This window comes from Bombina bombina, chromosome 6, assembly GCF_027579735.1.
Source record: "Bombina bombina isolate aBomBom1 chromosome 6, aBomBom1.pri, whole genome shotgun sequence".
Taxonomy (NCBI): domain Eukaryota; kingdom Metazoa; phylum Chordata; class Amphibia; order Anura; family Bombinatoridae; genus Bombina; species Bombina bombina.
In genome coordinates, this window is record NC_069504.1 from 464807787 (window position 1) to 464826034 (window position 18248).

Consider the following 18248-nt stretch of genomic DNA (forward strand, 5'->3'; position numbering starts at 1 on the left):
TCTGAAAATATCACAGCTAGATGAGTTTGAAAGCCATCATACACCAGTTTTATTCAATAAGTCGCTTATGCAAGTAGTTTCTCCATGGGACTTACCTATGGTCCTGTAAGCCTTTTTTTCTTTAAACCATTAGAGGAAGCTTGCTTTGAAGACATGGTAGCCATTACCTCTGTCTGATGTTGTAGCCGAGCTGTTAGTTTTTACCATTCAATACATATCTTCCCTTATTTTCAATAGTAAAACACTTATAACAGTTGAATGTTATTATATATCAAAGTGTCTATATCGACTGAAAGAATGGAGGCAAACGGACAGGCTAGCAGGGATTTCACAGGGACATTACCAAAGATTCTATACTAGGAAAAACTACAATTTCCAGACGAAGACAATACAATTACCTGATTTTTACAGTAGATAATAACCAAAAGGACCATCAAGTCTACCCGTTACTCTTTTCTTAGGATAGTCTTATGCATGTCCCAGGCATTTTTTTAATTAGTTTACAGTCCCTGTGTTTGCCACCTGTATTGTAAATTTATTCCATGAATCAACCACCCTTTCTTTAAATAAAATAAGTGTCCTCACATGTCTTCTGAATCTGCCACCCTCTAAGATTGAACTTAAAGGGACAGTTTACTCAAAAATGTTCTCCCCTTTAATTTGTTACCAATGATCCACCTGCTGGAGTGTATTCAATTGTTTACAACTATTTCCTTGACCCTTATATTGGCATTTTAAATAGTTGATTTAGTCTGTGGTATTCCACCTACTCTGAAAGTTTCTGGTCTTAGGTCCAAGCTATAGCTAAGCTGTGTAAACACAGCCAGCAGAAGAAATAAAACTCCCAGTGGGGTATAGAAGAGATAAGGTAATAAAATGTTAATTTTCCATTGTTCTCTTGAAGTATCGGTTTTCGGATTACAGACAGATATAACATAAGGATGCATGTATATGTACACAATGTGATAAAGTAATGAGAATGATTATACCTACAAGCTCAACCCATGTTATTAGGTTGCGGCTTTAAAACACAAAAACAGCTATTAAATATTCACAAAAAGTAATTGGAAACACATTAAGGAATAACAATTTTACAGTGTACTGTCCCTTTAAGTCCCTTCATATAGTTAACGGTTTCTAGCATGTTACCTCTTTACATTCTCTCCTCTAAACTAAACCTATTTGATCACAGAGTCTTTTTATATTTTAGACCATTGAACATTTCATTAGCCCTTATTTGGACAGTTTCTAACTTATTTATACCCTTCTAGAGATATGGTCTCCAGAACTGTACACAATATTCCAGATCAAGCCTAACTAGTGAGGTGTAAAGTGGCATAAGAACCATGCTATTTCATTTCTGCTGCTAAAACCTCTCCCAGTGCAACCAAGTATTCAACTGACCTTACTGTGGAATTTTAAATTATCTGAAATAAGTCCTTTTCCTCTTTAGTTAAAGGGACATTATACACTAGATTTTTCTTTGCATAAATGTTTTGTAGATGATCCATTTATATAGCACATATAGGGTTTTTTTTTTGTAAAAAAATATTATAGTTTTGCTTATTTTTAAATAACATTGTTTTTAAGACTCCTAATCAAGCCCCAAAGTTTTAGAAGTAGACTTTTGTCTACCTATTCCAGCTTGCTCCTGTTTATATAAAAAGTATTTTCATATGTAGTGGGTGGTCCAGCCCATTTCAGTTGGTGTCTCTGCCTTAACCTTTTCAACGGTGCTAAATTGGGAGCCTTTAAAAGGTTTTAAAAACTTGATTTTTATATCAGTATCTGTGCATAATATTCTTTATAGTATTGTCTATTACATGCAGTTATATGAAAATTGGTGTATACTGTCCCTTTAAAGTAAGTAATGTAGGGGGCGTGGCCTGACCGAGCTCTAAGATGGAGGCTTAGGTGAAGAGCTCCGTGCAGTCAGGATATATACATGAGCATTATAGCATACTACAATGTGAAAAAAGAATCATTTGGGCAAGGAGAGACCATCTAAAAGCTAATCCATGCTTTAGTTTGCCCGGATAACAACAAGGAGTGCGGATTAGACTCAGCCTGAGAGACATCAGCCGGGTAACGGTGACACAACCCGCAGGGTACATAGAGACATCGGAGCAGACAAAACACCTCAGGCACTCAGAAATATTAACGGTGCACCTTCGGCACGAAACAGCAGTCCAGAGGCTCCTACCCGGCTGAGGGAGGATGTGAAAAGTGCACGGGACTTTTTGATCCGCCATTGACACGTGGGGGAAGAACTCCGCATCATCTCACTGAGCTGTCGGAAATCAGAGGCGCTACTTGCCTCATTAGACTTACTGAACAGGCCGGGCGAAAACATGCTGACAGGTATCTGTAAGTAAAAGGGACTATCAGAACCATGCAGGGGTTATGCAATGGCGGCTAAAGTTTAACCAGAGACGCAGCTAAAATAAAGGTGCGTAGCAAAGGTCAATTTGGCGCGGTAAGCTCATATAACTGGCATACAATGTGAAGTAAGGGAATCACTTAACATATTACTGTCAGTGTAAAACAGAGAGGGGTCATTTTGGAGGAGTCTCAACACAGGCCGCAAGATTAAAAACCCAACCAGGTTTTAATTCACAAAAGCAATAGGAAGTGGGGGTGGAGAATTGTGCTACTATCCTGAGCAACAAATATTTTTCTTTTCTCTTCTCTTAACCGCAAGGAAGATAATTAGACACTGCAATATTCCTGTTATTTACCAGTATTTAGAATCACTCCCCCCCTTCCCTCCTTTCCTATTACACCTGGTGGAACACACAGAATAAAAAAAAGAGAGCAAATAAAAACACGGATATACCATGTCGGCCAGAAAACCAAATAAAATAGATAGACCCCCTAAGACAACACCTGTGGACACTTTTTTTAAAACATCAAGGGCAAACAAGATTCCTGAAGTCATGGAATCGGAGACAGAGGAGGAGGGATTTGAAGGGTCTTCTGATTCAACTCCTGCAGAGCAAATCCCTGTCACAAAAGCAGACTTGCAAACATTGGTCTCCAAGAAAGACATTGACACAAATTTTGAAAAATTGTGGAGCAAAATAGATAAACTCCATTCTTCAGTAACTGCAAGTTTAAAAGAAATAAAAGATGACATCACTGAAATTGGCAACAGGGTGGACACCCTTGAAACTAATCAAGAAGAATTATCTGAGGATATTTCCACTCTCTCAAAATCTTATAACTCCCAACAGCAAGAAATTCAGGAACTTCAGGAAAAAATGGAGGACCTGGAGAACAGGTCGAGGAGATGCAATCTACGTCTTAAGGGAATCCCGGAATCAATCCTGAATAAGGACTTAAACTCTTACCTCCTACAACTGTTCCGTGCAATCACAGGAGACAACACAGATGACTCCTTTCAGATAGAGAGAGCTCACAGAGCCCTTAGAGCTAAACCTAAAGATGACTTACCGCCCAGAGATATTATTATCAAATTTTTACGTTTCCCTGAGAAAGAAAGAATTCTACAGGCAGCACGCCAAAATCCTACTTTTAAATTCCAGGGGAACGTGATACAGTTCTATCAGGACCTTTGTATACGCACTCTTCAACGCCGCAATACACTAAGACCACTCACAACCCTCCTCAGGAAAAATCAAATACCATATAGATGGGGATTCCCATTCGCCTTGATAGTGATGAAAGAAGGCAGATCCATCAGCATCAAATCGCTTGAGGAAGTGCCCTCAGGGTGCAAACAACTAGGCTTGGATATACCTGATGTCTCCAACATTAATCCTCCAACCAGTTCATTAGTCCCTATGGAACCTAGGGGCTCCCCTCTCAAGAGCAAATGGACAAAGATCCCTAAGGGGGGCAAGAAATCTAAATCCTGATGCTCACAATTTCAGTTGCACAGAGAACACTGGACTTATCCTTGAAATGCTGACCCTCACAAAGCAGGGCTTCCCACTGAGGGAATCTTTTGGAAGGACTAGTGTCTTTTCAATTCCTCATTGGGGAGTTGGACATGCTCACGAACTGAGGTTTCCTATATCCTTTTTTTTTTATATAAGGTTCTTACCGTTTCCCTGCCCTTTGGTAATAGGTAAAGGGCGAAATTACTGAGAAAGTTAGTTGTGGATAATGTATAGCTATTATGTACTTGTTAAAATATGCTTAATGCCATTTGTTGCAATAGGGCTGTCATTTAGTCCTACTGACTGCACACTTCACCTCTCCTCTTCTTTCCTTTTTCCTCTTTACTCTTTTCTGTCTCTTGTCTTCCCAGTATTCCTTGAGCCATTCCTTTACTCCCTTACACTCTCTCTCTGGGAGGGGATGAAATTAAGGTACAGAAACATCTATACGTTCTGGTTTAAGTTTATGTTTATTCTGATGTTTAAAGTTGTTAAGTTTAAGTATGAAACAAGGGGTTATGCTCATCTCAAATCATGCACTATCACAGATAACGTAGTTTTTTGTGGCTCTTCCGTTGCTCCTCCTCCAGGGGCTTTCCTGAGACTGCAGGTAAGTGCGGTTTTTATTTATGACAATAACATAGACCAATCCCGACACACCACAAGATGACTCTTCCCAATATTAATTTAGTATCACACAATGTAAGAGGCCTGCACTCGGACATTAAGAGACGTACAGCTCTCACACAATACAGGAACTTACACGCCAACATAGTGTATTTACAAGAGACCCATTTTGTTAAATCCTCTGTCCCCAAATATTGGTCGAGAGACTACACTCAACATTATCATGCCACATCAAACACAAAGAAACGAGGGGTTTCCATCTTGATTCACCACTCACTTTTATTTGTACATGGGGAAACGATAGCGGATAAGGAGGGTAGGTACATACTGGTACAGGGCCAGATACAGGGAGTGGATGTGGTGCTGTGCAATATCTATGCTCCGAATGAGAAACAGAATGTCTTTTTCAGAGACATTTCACACTTGTTGACCGGATGGTCTAAAATGCGGATCATATTAGCAGGTGACTTTAACCTGGATATTCAAAGATTAGTACATGGCCCTACCATGATTTCCAAAAAAAGTGGGAGACTTAGATATATGGCCAAATCCATTATGGACTCCCTGGGCCCCCATTCTCTAATTGATTCGTGGAGGACGTTGCATGGTTTAACCACAGACACAACATATTACTCAGCAGCTCATAAGACTTACACCAAGCTGGATTACATTTTCATAAGCCAAATACTACAACCGGTTCTTAGAGCAGCAAACATACACACGTGTGTATGGTCGGACCACTCTGTCACCCAGGTTCAGTTGGGGGACTTGAGAGACCCAAATAGGGCGAAGTCTTGGACTTTTGACCCATCATGCACTAAAAGTCCCCAGATTAAAAAGAACATATTAAGAGCATTGGAGGAATATTGGAATATTAACTTAGACTCAACCTCTAATCCTATCAATGTTTGGGCAGCGCATAAATCAGTGATCCGGGGGCTTCTCATCAAAGAAAAAGCCATACTAGCGAGGAAAACTAAAACCCATATTTCCCTATTGTATTCCGAGATAGAGGAATTAGAACGCTCCCACAAAAAGACTTACTCGGCCACTACACTCCAATCACTACAACTAAAAAAACAGTCTCTGGCAAAATATTTAAATGAACACTCCATTAAAGCAGCACATAGGTTGAAATCAGCCTACTTTCTTTATGCTAACAAACCAGACAAATTTTTAGCCAAAAAAATTAGGGATACCCACCAAATATCATCAATCCCAATTTTGCAAGACACGTCGGGTCATTTAACCTCACACCCACAAGAGATAGTGGATACATTCGCACACTATTATAGGGATCTCTACGACGGTAGAAAGGTAGATTACAACAATAATACACAACAAAAGCAAACCGACTTCCTAGATGGTGTAAACTTGGGGGTTATTTCAGAGGAAGATCATAACATGCTTAATGCTAAAGTCACACGGGAGGAAATTTTAGGGGTCCTTAGAGACCTCAAGTCAGGGAAGGCACCGGGACCAGATGGGTTCCCTGGTGAATATTACAAACTGTTTAAAGCAGAGCTACTCCCACACATTATTAAATTCGCTAATCATATCATGGAGGGCCATGAGATACCAGCAGAGCTACTACAAGCTAAAATTGTCGTACTGCCAAAACCAGGGAAAAATCCGAAATTTTGTAATAACTATAGACCAATCTCTTTAATAAACCAGGACATCAAAATTGTGACGAAGGTACTAGCTAATAGACTTAAGCAAATACTCCCGACATTAGTACACCCAGACCAGGTGGGCTTCGTGATGGGGAGGGAGGCCCCGGATAATGTCCGACGAATGACAGGGGTGATAGACTACTTGACAGAAAACGAAGTGCCTTCTCTGCTCCTCTCTTTGGACGCAGAGAAGGCATTCGACAGAGTGGACTGGAAGTACATGTGGACAGTGCTAGAAAAGAGAGGGATACATGGGCCCTTTTTAACAGCAATTCGCAATGTTTATTCTAGACCATCGGCGCGAGTTAGGGCAGTGGGACATCAATCAGTGGATATCCAAATTCAAAACGGCACTAGGCAGGGCTGCCCCCTCTCGCCGCTGCTGTTCGCGTTGTGTATAGAACCCCTGGCCGCTTCCATTAGGAACAACCCGGGAATAGAGGGTCTGCAGATTGGGAGGTTAACCCATAAAATCACTTTGTTCGCGGATGACATCTTGTTGACAATTACTAAACCACTCTTGTCACTTCCTTTGCTATATGAGGTTATCCAGGAGTTTTCCTCTATCTCGGGATATAAAATTAACTTGGATAAATGCGAAGCCCTTCCACTTAACCTCCCTAGACACACAATGAAAAATATCGAAACTAATTTTGAACTCAGATGGTCCAAACAAAGTATTAGGTACCTGGGAATAAATCTTACATCACACTCATCTAACCTTTATAGATTAAATTACCTTCCAATGTTTAAAAAAATCAGGTCAGACCTTAACAGATGGCAACCACTTAAGTTTTCATGGTATGGGAGACTGACATCCATTAAAATGAACATTCTACCAAGGATTCTGTATCTATTTAGAGTATTACCTATAAAAGTTAATAAACCTGACCTAGACTCTATCCAAAAAGCCCTTCACAACTTCCTTAGAGACAAGAAACAGGCTAGGATTTCCTCTCAACTACTCACGAGACATAGACAACTGGGAGGGGTTGGCCTACCTAACCTGCAGGACTACTATAAGGCAGCCAGACTTGCACAGATTTCTCTATGCGGGAGGAGGGATGACAGCATCTTGTGGCCTATCTTTGAGGCAGAGATGGGGAACCTTAACTCTCCAGAGGACATTATATGGGAAAGGGGGGCAAAGAGAGGGGAAATGCTACAGCTTTCCTCAATCACTAGATTGTCTAGACAGGAATGGAAATCAACGGTGGGACCCGACAATATCTTCCCGGAGAACTCTATGAAGATCCCTTTAAAGTACCTGTTAAACCCTGATCATAGGCCACTAGTAGGTAAATGGGAGAATAAGGGACTCTATAGAGTGGCGGACCTAGTGTGCAATGGAGCCCCCATAACCTACTCACAATTGAGCCAAAAAATAGACCCGATACCACTCCAGTGGTTCTTATACTTACAAATAGCATCAGCAATACGTCATTATCTATCCAAGACGGCCACTAGAAGTACTACAAGTTTAGAAAGATTGTGTGCCGCCTCCAGCAGACCCAAACGTGCAATCTCACTAATCTACCTTGACCTGCAGGCGCATAGAGCTAGCTCTAAGACTCCTTTAGTATTAAAATGGGAAACAGATCTAGGAGTGATAAAGGAACAGGGGGAGTGGGAGGAGCTGTTTTACGGTTCCTGTAGATCCCTATTGAGTGCAGACCTTAGAGAAAACATTATTAAGACCTCCTTTAGATGGTACCTTACTCCCCTTAGGACAGCGCATTTGGTGAAAGGCGGATCCAGACTTTGTTACAGGGGATGCAGGGAGGAAGGCACCTATCTACACATGTGGTGGGAATGCCCACAGGTTAACCATATATGGAGGAACCTCTCTGAATTGCTGAGTGCTCTTCTAGACGAGAGTATCCATCTCAGTTTGGCGCAGGCCCTCCTTCACGAACAGTTACCCAACTTAAACAAACACATTAATGCCTTCATCAGGATTTTATGCACTATAACCAGAGTTACTATAGCCAAATACTGGAAAACTGGGGTACCGGCGTGGAGGGAGATCATGGCTAAATTTGAACATACGTATTCTATGTATGAGTTAGCTGCATACACCCAGGGCACATCTGACACCTTCCAGAAAACATGGTATTACTGGATGCTGGGGGCCGGGGGGAGGTATGTGTCGGTTGGAGATGGAGGACCAGAGACGGTGGTGGGGGGGGGGTGACGGAGGAGCCACACTAGAAAGTAGCCTGTATTAATAGGTATATAAATACATTTCCGCTCCACATATTTTTAGTGCCTTTGAAAGATTGGAAGCAGTGGGGAGCGGGAAGGAGAGATGAAGTGCTGATAAGCTGTTTTTGCTATCATGATGTTAACCCTTGATTTATGACTGTTCTATTTTTCTTTTTTTTTCTCTTTTCCCTTCTATTTGTTTGGTAGTTTTCTTAATTAGTTAGATAAAATAAGTTTAAGACGAGTAACAGGTAGTTACTCACATAACCAGTCAACAGCTCAATCACAAGTATATATTCCCCTGGGAGACTACAGAAGAGAAATTGCCTCTACTTACACTATTGTTGAAAACCATTCCCAGGAGGGCATTAAGGTTGGATTATAAGGAACTGGGGAGTTCCAGGGACCGAGTTGTCCCCTAACGGCGGGCCAAGATGGTAGGATCTGCTGGAACAATAAGTTTGCTAAATAAGTTGGCTACCTCGAAACTACTTGGACTCTCCCATATGATAATGTTAAGCTTTTCATTACAATGACATATGTATTGAGTTTGACTGGTACCTGTATTGTATTTTGCATTACCTAATAAAAACAATTTAATCATAAAGTAAGTAATGTACCATTGAGACTATGACGATTCCTATTGGATACAGTTATTAGCATGTATGTATGTTCCTCTTCTTGTCAGTATTTATAGTGCGTTTTATACAAAATTAACTTATACGTCAGTAATTTTATATCTTTGTGTAAGTAATGTGAATATCTTGAAAAAGGCTGACAGCTGAAACGCGTAGAAACCTGAAAGCAAGCCGTTAGCTAAACGCTGCCATCACAAGGAGAACAGAAAAAAATCCCGGTATAGCAAGAAATCCAGAAAGAATGGATCTATTTCTACCCGCTCCGGTTGTCTTGCCAGTCATAGAAGCCAAGAGAGCTCTACAGCAGCTGGCAAGAAGTCTGTGAGTTTTCTTAAGACCGGCATCACCCATAGGAGGGATTGAATCTTCATTCTAATTGTCAGGTAAACGGAGGCTGGATGACACTGAGCTCCACTGGTATTATCCATCTGGGGAAAACATCTCATCGAAACAGTGCACTGTTTTTAAGAAGGATAACAAAGAAAAAAACGTATGTAAATAAACTCATATCAGTGTTGGCTGTTTAAAGTGCTATATGTGTTTCAAATGAACTTTCACTATACTGACAATACGAAATATCGAAACTTAAAATATACAATACCGTTTCTAGGGGTGAAAACCTGGGAAGTCGCACGATAGAGACACCTTAAAAAAGGACATTGTATTTATGTTATTTATTTTTAATCATTAGGCAACTTAAATTTATTGAAGAAGATGGTATTTGACCTATAAGCAGAACTGCTGAATTATTCCTAACCGAAGACTGTCTAATAGAACAAGCACAAATGCTCCAATATTCCAATATCGGAACACTGTTTAACATTGTATTAGAATACATAAGATTGTATAACATCAAGTAGCAATTGCAATTTAAGAAGATTTTAAACAAGTTTAGTCTTAAAGGAGACATAGAATATATCGACACCGGTGTCTTTTTAGAGATTTTAGGAGAAAGTATGTTTTTTAGCGCTTGTCATATGAATGTCTAGCATTAAAAACTTTTTTGGAATATTAATATTTAGTGGTATATTATTTGAGTGTACCCAGTAGAGGTCAAGGCAACTAGTATATAAGTAGGGATTATAACCACCCAGTATAAAAGTGACAAAATCTAATGAACAAATTTAGTAAGGAGTAAAGAAAGAAAAATTGATATACACACGTATTCACAACATTACTTGCAGAAAGGTATAAAATTAATGAAGTATAAGTTAATTTATTTTACAAGATATGACGAGTCCACGGATTTTATCCTTACTTATGGGATATCGCCTCCTGGTCAGCAGGAGGAGGCAAAGAGCACCACAGCAGAGGCAGAGATATATATATATATATATATATATATATATATATATATATATATATATATATATATATATATATATATATATATATATATATATATATATATATATATATATATCCTCCCTTCCCTCCCACCCCAGTCATTCTCTTTGCCTGTGTTAGTGATAGGAAGAGGTAAAGTGAGGTATTAGTTTAGATTCTTCAATCAAGAGTTTATTATTTTTATTGTAGCGCTGAAGTGTGCTACTTTGTTTTAGGGTGTATCCTAGACCAGATCAGTCTCGTCAGAAAAAAAAAAAAAAAAGAGAAGCATCTGGTGGCTTTAAAGCAATGGGAACTGGAGGGATTCTATTCTCACTGTGCCTCCCATGATATGTGCTGCCCTTCTGTTGATGGTCTTAGCCTGTTTTATCTAAGACCCTATATGTCTCCACAGCTCTACAAGAGGGAACTGCAGGAAACCTCTTAGATGTGGGACTAATCATGCTGTCACTCCACTTTCAGGTACGTGCAGCTGTTAAAACATGTCCCAGAATATATAACTCAGAATAAGGACTGTAGTGAGTGCCTAGTGTATGGGGTTTTACCCTGATACTTATGTGTGAATGACAGTATACAGAGTCTCTTAGTGGGGCTGTTTAAGAAAGGAATCTTACAGGCTCCTAATGCGGCACTAAGTTTGTTTAGAGGCTGTTCTGACGCTGGGGATTTTTCTGGAGCTGAGAGGCTCCGTTATGTCTGTGTTCGTGTTTTGGGGACATTACGTTCTTTTCTACTATGAGCGGTCTAGACAAGCGATGGTAGTGTGAAATTCAGTCACTGGCGCTATTGCTTGTTTGCCTTTTTTCTCCCGGCCATTTTTTCCTTGCTGTTGGGCCTTTTGCTGATTGCCGGCCACAAGGGGCGGGGTTTAACTTTGCGCGCTTTAGACCGGAAGTGTCTAGAAGCTGCACACTTTGTTCTGACGGAGCTCGGAAGAGGATTCCAAGAGGGACATTGGTTTCGGGTTCTTGCTGAGACCGCATGGTCGTATTTCATAGAGCAGGCGGTCTTACGCATCCGGGAGCTTGACAGCTGGATCAGTGTGTTGGGGGCAGGTAGGCGCCACGGCGGAGCTTTGGCGAGGTGTTCTGTTTTTCTGAAGTTTATCTTGGTTTATTTCACACTAATAAGGTTTTTTTCCAAGCTTCTACCCAAGTATATGTTGTAAAATGTAATCAGGGGTTATCAAAAACTTAACACAAGTGAACCAAGTTGGGATTTTATTTTTGATGTATGCTATTGTGCCATACTCATACGGATTATGGATCTTCCGAGTATCACATGTTCATTATGTTTGAATGCCAATGTGGAGCCCCCTGTTACTTTTTGTCCTTCATGTACTGAAAGGACTTTACAGTTTAGAGAACACATTTTCTTTAATAAAAGTTTGTCTATAGCGGATGCTGCTCAGGATTCTGCTGAAGAGGTTCAGAGTATGCCGCAGCTTTCTCCCCAAGCGTCACAACCATTACCGCTCGCTCAGGCGACGCTTTGTTCTTCAACTGCGTCTGCTTCATTCACTCTGCAGGATATGGCTGCAGTTATGTCATCCACCCTTTCCGAAGTTTTATCTAAGTTGCCAGCATTGCAAGGCAAACTTACTAGGAAAGAGGCCCATGCAGTCCCTGTGACTTCTGATGCTTTGATGGCGATCTCCGATGTACCCTCCCAGGGCTCTGAAGTGGGGAGTACGGAGGCTCTGAGGGGGAACTATCTGTCCTTCAGATTTAAGCTTGAACACCTCCGCCTTTTGCTACGAGAGGTTTTGGTGACTCTGGACGACTGACTCTATTGTGGTCCCACCAGAGAAATTGAGTAAGATGGACAGGTACTTAGAGGTATCCCGTTCACACCTTCCCCTAGTTTTAAGAAAATGTACCCTATATCTGACCCCGTTCGGGACTCTTGGCAGAGGTGGCAGAGGGTCCCTAAGGTAGAGGGAGCTCTCTCTACCCTGGCGAAGCATACAACTATTCCTATTGAGGACAGTTGTGCTTTCAAAGACCCCATGGATAAGAAGTTGGAGGGTCTTCTCAAAAAACTCTATGTTCATCAAGGGTTTTTATTGCAACTGGCGGCCTGCATTGTAACAGTCACGACTGCGGCTGCTTTATTTTTTGACGCTCTAGAAGAGTCGCTTAGAACTGAGACCTCTTTAGAGGATATACAGGACAGAATTAAGGCTCTTAAGCTGGCTAATTCTTTAATTATGGATGCCTCCTTTCAGATCACCAAATTAGCGGCTAAGAGTTCGGGATTCTCCATCTTAGCACGAAGAGCTTTATGGTTAAAATCTTGGTCTGCGGATATGTCCTCTAAATCCATGCTTTTGGCTATTCCTTTCAAGGGAAAGACCCTATTCGGGCCTGATTTGAAAGAAATCATTTCTGATATTACGTAAGCTAAGGGTCATCTCCTCCCTCAAGACAAAACATCTAAGCAAAGGGGATGACAGAGTAATTTTCGTTCCTTTCGTAATTTCAAAGGAGTCCCTCCTTCCTCTTCCGCTAAAAAGGAAGGGAATTATTCTCAAGCCAAGCCCACCTGGAGACCCAACCAAGCTTGGAACAAGGGTAAACAACGCAAGAAGCCCGCTGCTGCTTCCAAGACAGCATGAAGGGGCGGCCCCGATCCGGGACCGGATCTAGTAGGGGGCAGACTTTCTCTCTTTGTCCAGGCTTGGATAAGAGACTTTCAGGATCCCGGGACACTAGAAATCGTGTCTCAAGGGTATCAGTTGGAGTTCAAAAATTCCTTCCCAAGGGGAAGGTTTCTTCTTTCATGATTGTCTGTAGACCACATAAAAAGAGAGGCATTCTTACGTTGTGTAAAAGACCTCTCCACTATGAGAGCAATGTTCCGTTCCAATGCAGGAGTTTTACTCAAATCTTTTTGTGGTTCCCAAAAAAATAAAAAAAGAGGAAACGTTCCAATCCATTTTAGATCTCAAAAGTCTAAACAAGTTTCTCAGAGTTCCATTGTTCAAGATGGAGACTATTCGGACAATTCTTCCATTGATCCAGGAGGGTAAATATAGGACTACCGTGGACTTAAAGGATGCATATCTTCATATTCCTATCCACAGAGATCATCACCAGTTCCTGAGGTTTGCCTTTCTGGACAAACATTTTCAGTTCATGGCCCTTCCTTTCGAGCTGGCCACGGCACCCAGGATCTTCACAAAGGTTTTAGGGTCTCTGCTGGCGGTTCTCAGGCCAAGGGGCATTGCAGTGGCGCCTTATCTGGACGATATTCTGATCCAGGCGTCATCTTATCAGCTGACAAAGTCTCATACCAACATTGTTCTATCCTTTCTAAGGACTCACGGGTGGAAGGTGAATCTAGAAAAAAGAGTTCACTAATTCCACAGACAAGGGTTCCTTTCCTGGGAACTCTTAATAGACTATATCAATGAAAATCTTTTTGACGGAAGTCAGAAAGTTAAAGATTCTGAATACATGCCGATCCCTTCAGTCCAATCTTCGTGGCTCAGTGCATGGAGGTAATTGGATTGATGGTGGCGGCAATGGACATCATTCAGTTTGCTCGTTTTCATCTCAGACCTCTACAACTGAGCATGCTCAGACAGTGGAATGGAGATTATGCAAATTTGTCTCCTCAGATAGATCTGGATCAGGAGACAAGGGACTCTCTTCTTTGGTGGTTGTCGCCAGATCATCTGTCCCAAGGGACGTGCTTCCGCAGACCCTCATGGGTGATAGTGACAACGGACGCCAGCCTACTAGGATGGGGTGCAGTCTGGAATTCCCTGAAGGCTCAGGGTGTGTGGACTCAGTCAGAGTCTCTACTGCCCATCAATATTCTGGAGTTGAGAGCAATATTCAATGCGCTTCAGGCTTGGCCTCAGTTGGCTTTGGCCAAATTAATCAGTTTTCAGTTGATCAACATCACGACTGTGGCTTACATCAATCATCAGGGAGGAACAAGGAGTTCCTTAGCGATGACAGAAGTATCCAAGATAATTCGGTGGACGGAGGCTCACTCTTGTTATCAGCAATCTACATCCCAGGAGTAGACAACTGGGAAGCGGATTTTTTGAGCAGACGTTCCATCCGGGGGAATGGGAACTCCATCCGGAGGTCTTTGACACCATGACTCTCAGATGGGGCAGGTCGGAGCTGGATCTTATAGCATCTCGTCAGAATGCCAAGCTCCCGAGATACGGGTCCAGGGATCTTCAGGCCGAACTGATAAGATGCCTTAGTCGTTCAACCTAGCTTGTGTTTCTACCATTTGCTCTCCTTCCCCGGGTGATTGCTCAGATCAAACAGGAGAGGACTTCAGAGATTCTCATCGCTCCTGCGTGGCCTCGCAGGACTTGGTATGCTGATCTGGTGGACATGTCCTCTCTGCCACCGTGGAAGCTTCCATTGAGGCAGGACCTTCTCATTCAGGGACCCTTCCATCATCCAAATCTAATTTCTCTACAGCTGACTGCTTGGAGATTAAACGCTTGATTTTATCTAAGCGAGGGTTCTCTGACTCGGTCATTGATACCTTGATTCAGGCACGTAAGCCTGTTACTAGACAGATTTACCATAAGATATGGCATAAATATCTTTATTGGTGCAAATCCAAGAGTTACTCATGGAGTAAGATTAGGATTCCTAGGATTTTGTCCTTTCTCCAAGGATTGGAGGAGAAGGGGCTATCAGCAAGTTCCTTAAAGGGACAGATTTCTGCTTTATCTATTTTGCTACACAAACGTCTGGCAGATATTCCGGATGTTCAATCTTTTTGTCAGGCTCTAACTAGGATCAGGCCTGTGTTTAGACCTATTGCTCCTCCATGGAGTTTGAATTTAGTTCTTTAAAGGGTTCCGTTTGAACCTATGCAATTCCATAGATATTAAGTTATCTTGGAAAGTTTTATTTTTGGTTGCTATTTCTTCTGCTCGCAGAGTTCCTGAGCTTTCGGCTCTACAATGTGATTCTCCTTACCTTATTTTTCATTCCGATAAGGTAGTGTTACGTACCAAACCTGGTTTTCTTCCTAAGGTTGTTTCCAACAAAAATATTAATCAGGAAATTATTGTTCCTTCATTGTGTCCCAATCCTTCTTCAAAGAAGGAGCGTCTGTTACATAACTTGGATGTGGTCTGTGCCCTGAAGTTTTACTTGAAGGAGACTAAAGAATTTCGTCAATCATCTTCATTATTTGTTGTTTTTTCTGGAAAACGTAGGAGACAGAAAGCTACGGCTACCTCCCTTTCTTTTTGGCTGAAGAGTATCATCCGTTTTGCATACGAGACTGCTGGACAGCAGCCTCCTGAAAGAATTACAGCTCATTCTACTAGGGCTGTGGCTTCCTCATGGGCATTTAATAATGATGCTTCTGTTGAACAGATTTGCAAGGCTGCAACTTGGTTGTCTCTTCACACTTTTTCCAAATTTTATACTTTTGCCTCATCCGAGGCGGTTTTTGGAAGAAAGGTTCTTCAAGCAGTGGTGCCTTTCGTTTAGGTTCCCTGTCTTGTCCCTCCCTTTCATCCGTGTCCTATTGCTTTGGTATTATATCCCATAAGGATGAAATCCGTGGACTCGTCATATCTTGTAAAAGAAAAGGAAATTTATGCTTACTTGATAAATTTATTTCTTTTACGATATGACGAGTACGGCCCACCTTGTCATTTCTAAGACAGGTCTTTATTTTTGTTAAACTTCAGTCACCTCTGCACCTTGGCTTTTCCTTTCTCTTCCTAACTTCAGTCGAATGAATAGAGTGGGAGGAGCTTTATATACAGCTCTGCTGTGGTGCTCTTTCCCTCCTCCTGCTGACCAGGAGGCGATATCCCATAAGTAAGGATGAAATCCGTGGACTCATCATATCGTAAAAGAAAACATAATTTATGTTCCATGGTTTAAAAGAATACAGTGGCATACACGTTATATAAAATAAATTAATTTAACATTAATAGAAAAATAAAAATTCTTTCAAAAGTTAAACAGTCTCATTTGAAAGCAGACAAACATATATTATTCAGCAGAATATTGTCAAATTACAATTATTAACACAACTTAATCCCATTATTGCCCAAGTTCACATTCTATCAATCAATTAATACTCTACACAAAGTCTCTATTTAGCGCATTGCCACACATTAGGTATTGATATGTAATAATTAAGGAACATTGTTATTAGTATACATTGGAGGTGTGTTTAACTTTTAAACCAATGAGGTGAAAGAGTGCCCTTTTTAAACTTGAGGATGATGGTCACTATCTATGCTATGACTACGGCGGGGGATGCCGAAACGCGTCAGCTTTAGTGACCACCATCCATGCTAACTCTTTGTTTGCTGTGCCGCAATGACTAAATTGCTGGGGCTGCTATGTATTACTTTTGCTTTTCTTTTTACCTGCCAATAAAAACTGTGTGCTCTTAAAGATTTCAAGAAGTGCCGGATTCCTTCATTTCCTTGTTTCCATAATTTATGCTTACCTGATAAATTTATTTCTCTTGTAGTGTATTCAGTCCACGGGTCATCCATTACTTATGGGATACTAATACCAAAGCTAAAGTACACGGATGATGGGAGGGACAAGGCAGGAACTTAAACGGAAGGAACCACTGCCTGTAGAACCTTTCTCCCAAAAACAGCCTCCGAAGAAGCAAAAGTGTCAAATTTGTAAAATTTTGAAAAGGTATGAAGTGAAGACCAAGTTGCAGCCTTGCAAATCTGTTCAACAGAGGCCTCATTTTTAAAGGCCCAGGTGGAAGCCACAGCTCTAGTGGAATGAGCTGTAATTCCTTCAGGGGGCTGCTGTCCAGCAGTCTCATAGGCTAAACGTATTATGCTACGAAGCCAAAAGGAGAGAGAGGTAGCCTAAGCTTTTTGACCTCTCCTCTGTCCAGAGTAAACGACAAACATGGAAGAAGTTTGACGAAAATCTTTAGTTGCCTATAACTAGAACTTCAGGGCACGGACTACGTCCAGATTTTTGTCCTATCCTTTTGCATAATCTCTTGATTGATATTCCTGTTAGAAACTACCTTAGGTAAGAACCCAGGTTTAGTACACAGAACTACCTTGTCTGAATGGAAAATCAGATAAGGAGAATCACAATGTAAGGCAGATAACTCAGAGACTCTTCGAGCCGAGGAAATAGCCATCAAAAACAGAACTTTCCAAGATAACAGCTTAATATCAATGGAATGAAGGGGTTCAAACAAACACCTTGAAGAACTTTAAGAACTAAGTTTAAGCTCCACAGCGGAGCAACAGTCTTAAACACAGGCTTAATCCTAGCCAAAGCCTGACAAAAAGCCTGAACGTCTGGAACTTCAGCCAGACGTTTGTGTAGAAGAATAGACAGAACAGAAATCTGTCCCTTTAACAAACTAGCAGATAAGCCCTTTTCTAAACCCTCTTGTAGAAAAGACAATATCCTAGGAATCCTAACCTTACTCCATGAGTAACTCTTGGATTCGCACCAATATAAATATTTACGCCATATCTTATGGTAAATTTTTCTGGTAACAGGTTTCCGAGCCTGTATTAAGGTATCAATAACCGACTCCGAGAAGCCACGCTTTGATAGAATCAAGCGTTCAATCTCCATGCAGTCAGCCTCAGAGAAATTAGGTTTGGATGGTTGAAAGGACCCTGAATTAGAAGGTCCTGCCTCAGAGGCAGAGACCATGGTGGACAGGACGACATGTCCACTAGGTCTGCATACCAGGTCCTGCGTGGCCACGCAGGCGCTATCAGAATCACTGATGCTCTCTCCTGTTTGATCTTGGCAATCAGCCGAGGAAGCAGCGGAAATGGTGGAAAGACATAAGCCATGTTGAAAACCCAAGGGGCTGCTAGAGCATCTATCAGCGCCGCT

The 18248-nt window shown here is 41.4% G+C and overlaps 1 protein-coding gene across 3 annotated transcripts in view; it reads right to left on the reverse strand.

Annotated features, from left to right (window-relative positions):
- The window catches only part of HNRNPAB (heterogeneous nuclear ribonucleoprotein A/B), a 193768-nt gene that overhangs the window by 144797 nt on the left and 30723 nt on the right, over positions 1-18248 (reverse strand). Inside the window, exon 9 of one of the 3 annotated variants that reach the window (XM_053717248.1) lies at positions 26-9506. The exons of the other annotated variants lie outside the window; for them this stretch is intronic. The gene's annotated coding sequence lies outside the window, so the exon portion shown is untranslated. Of the gene's footprint in view, positions 1-25; positions 9507-18248 lie in introns of those variants that run through there. 3 annotated transcript variants of the gene reach the window in all.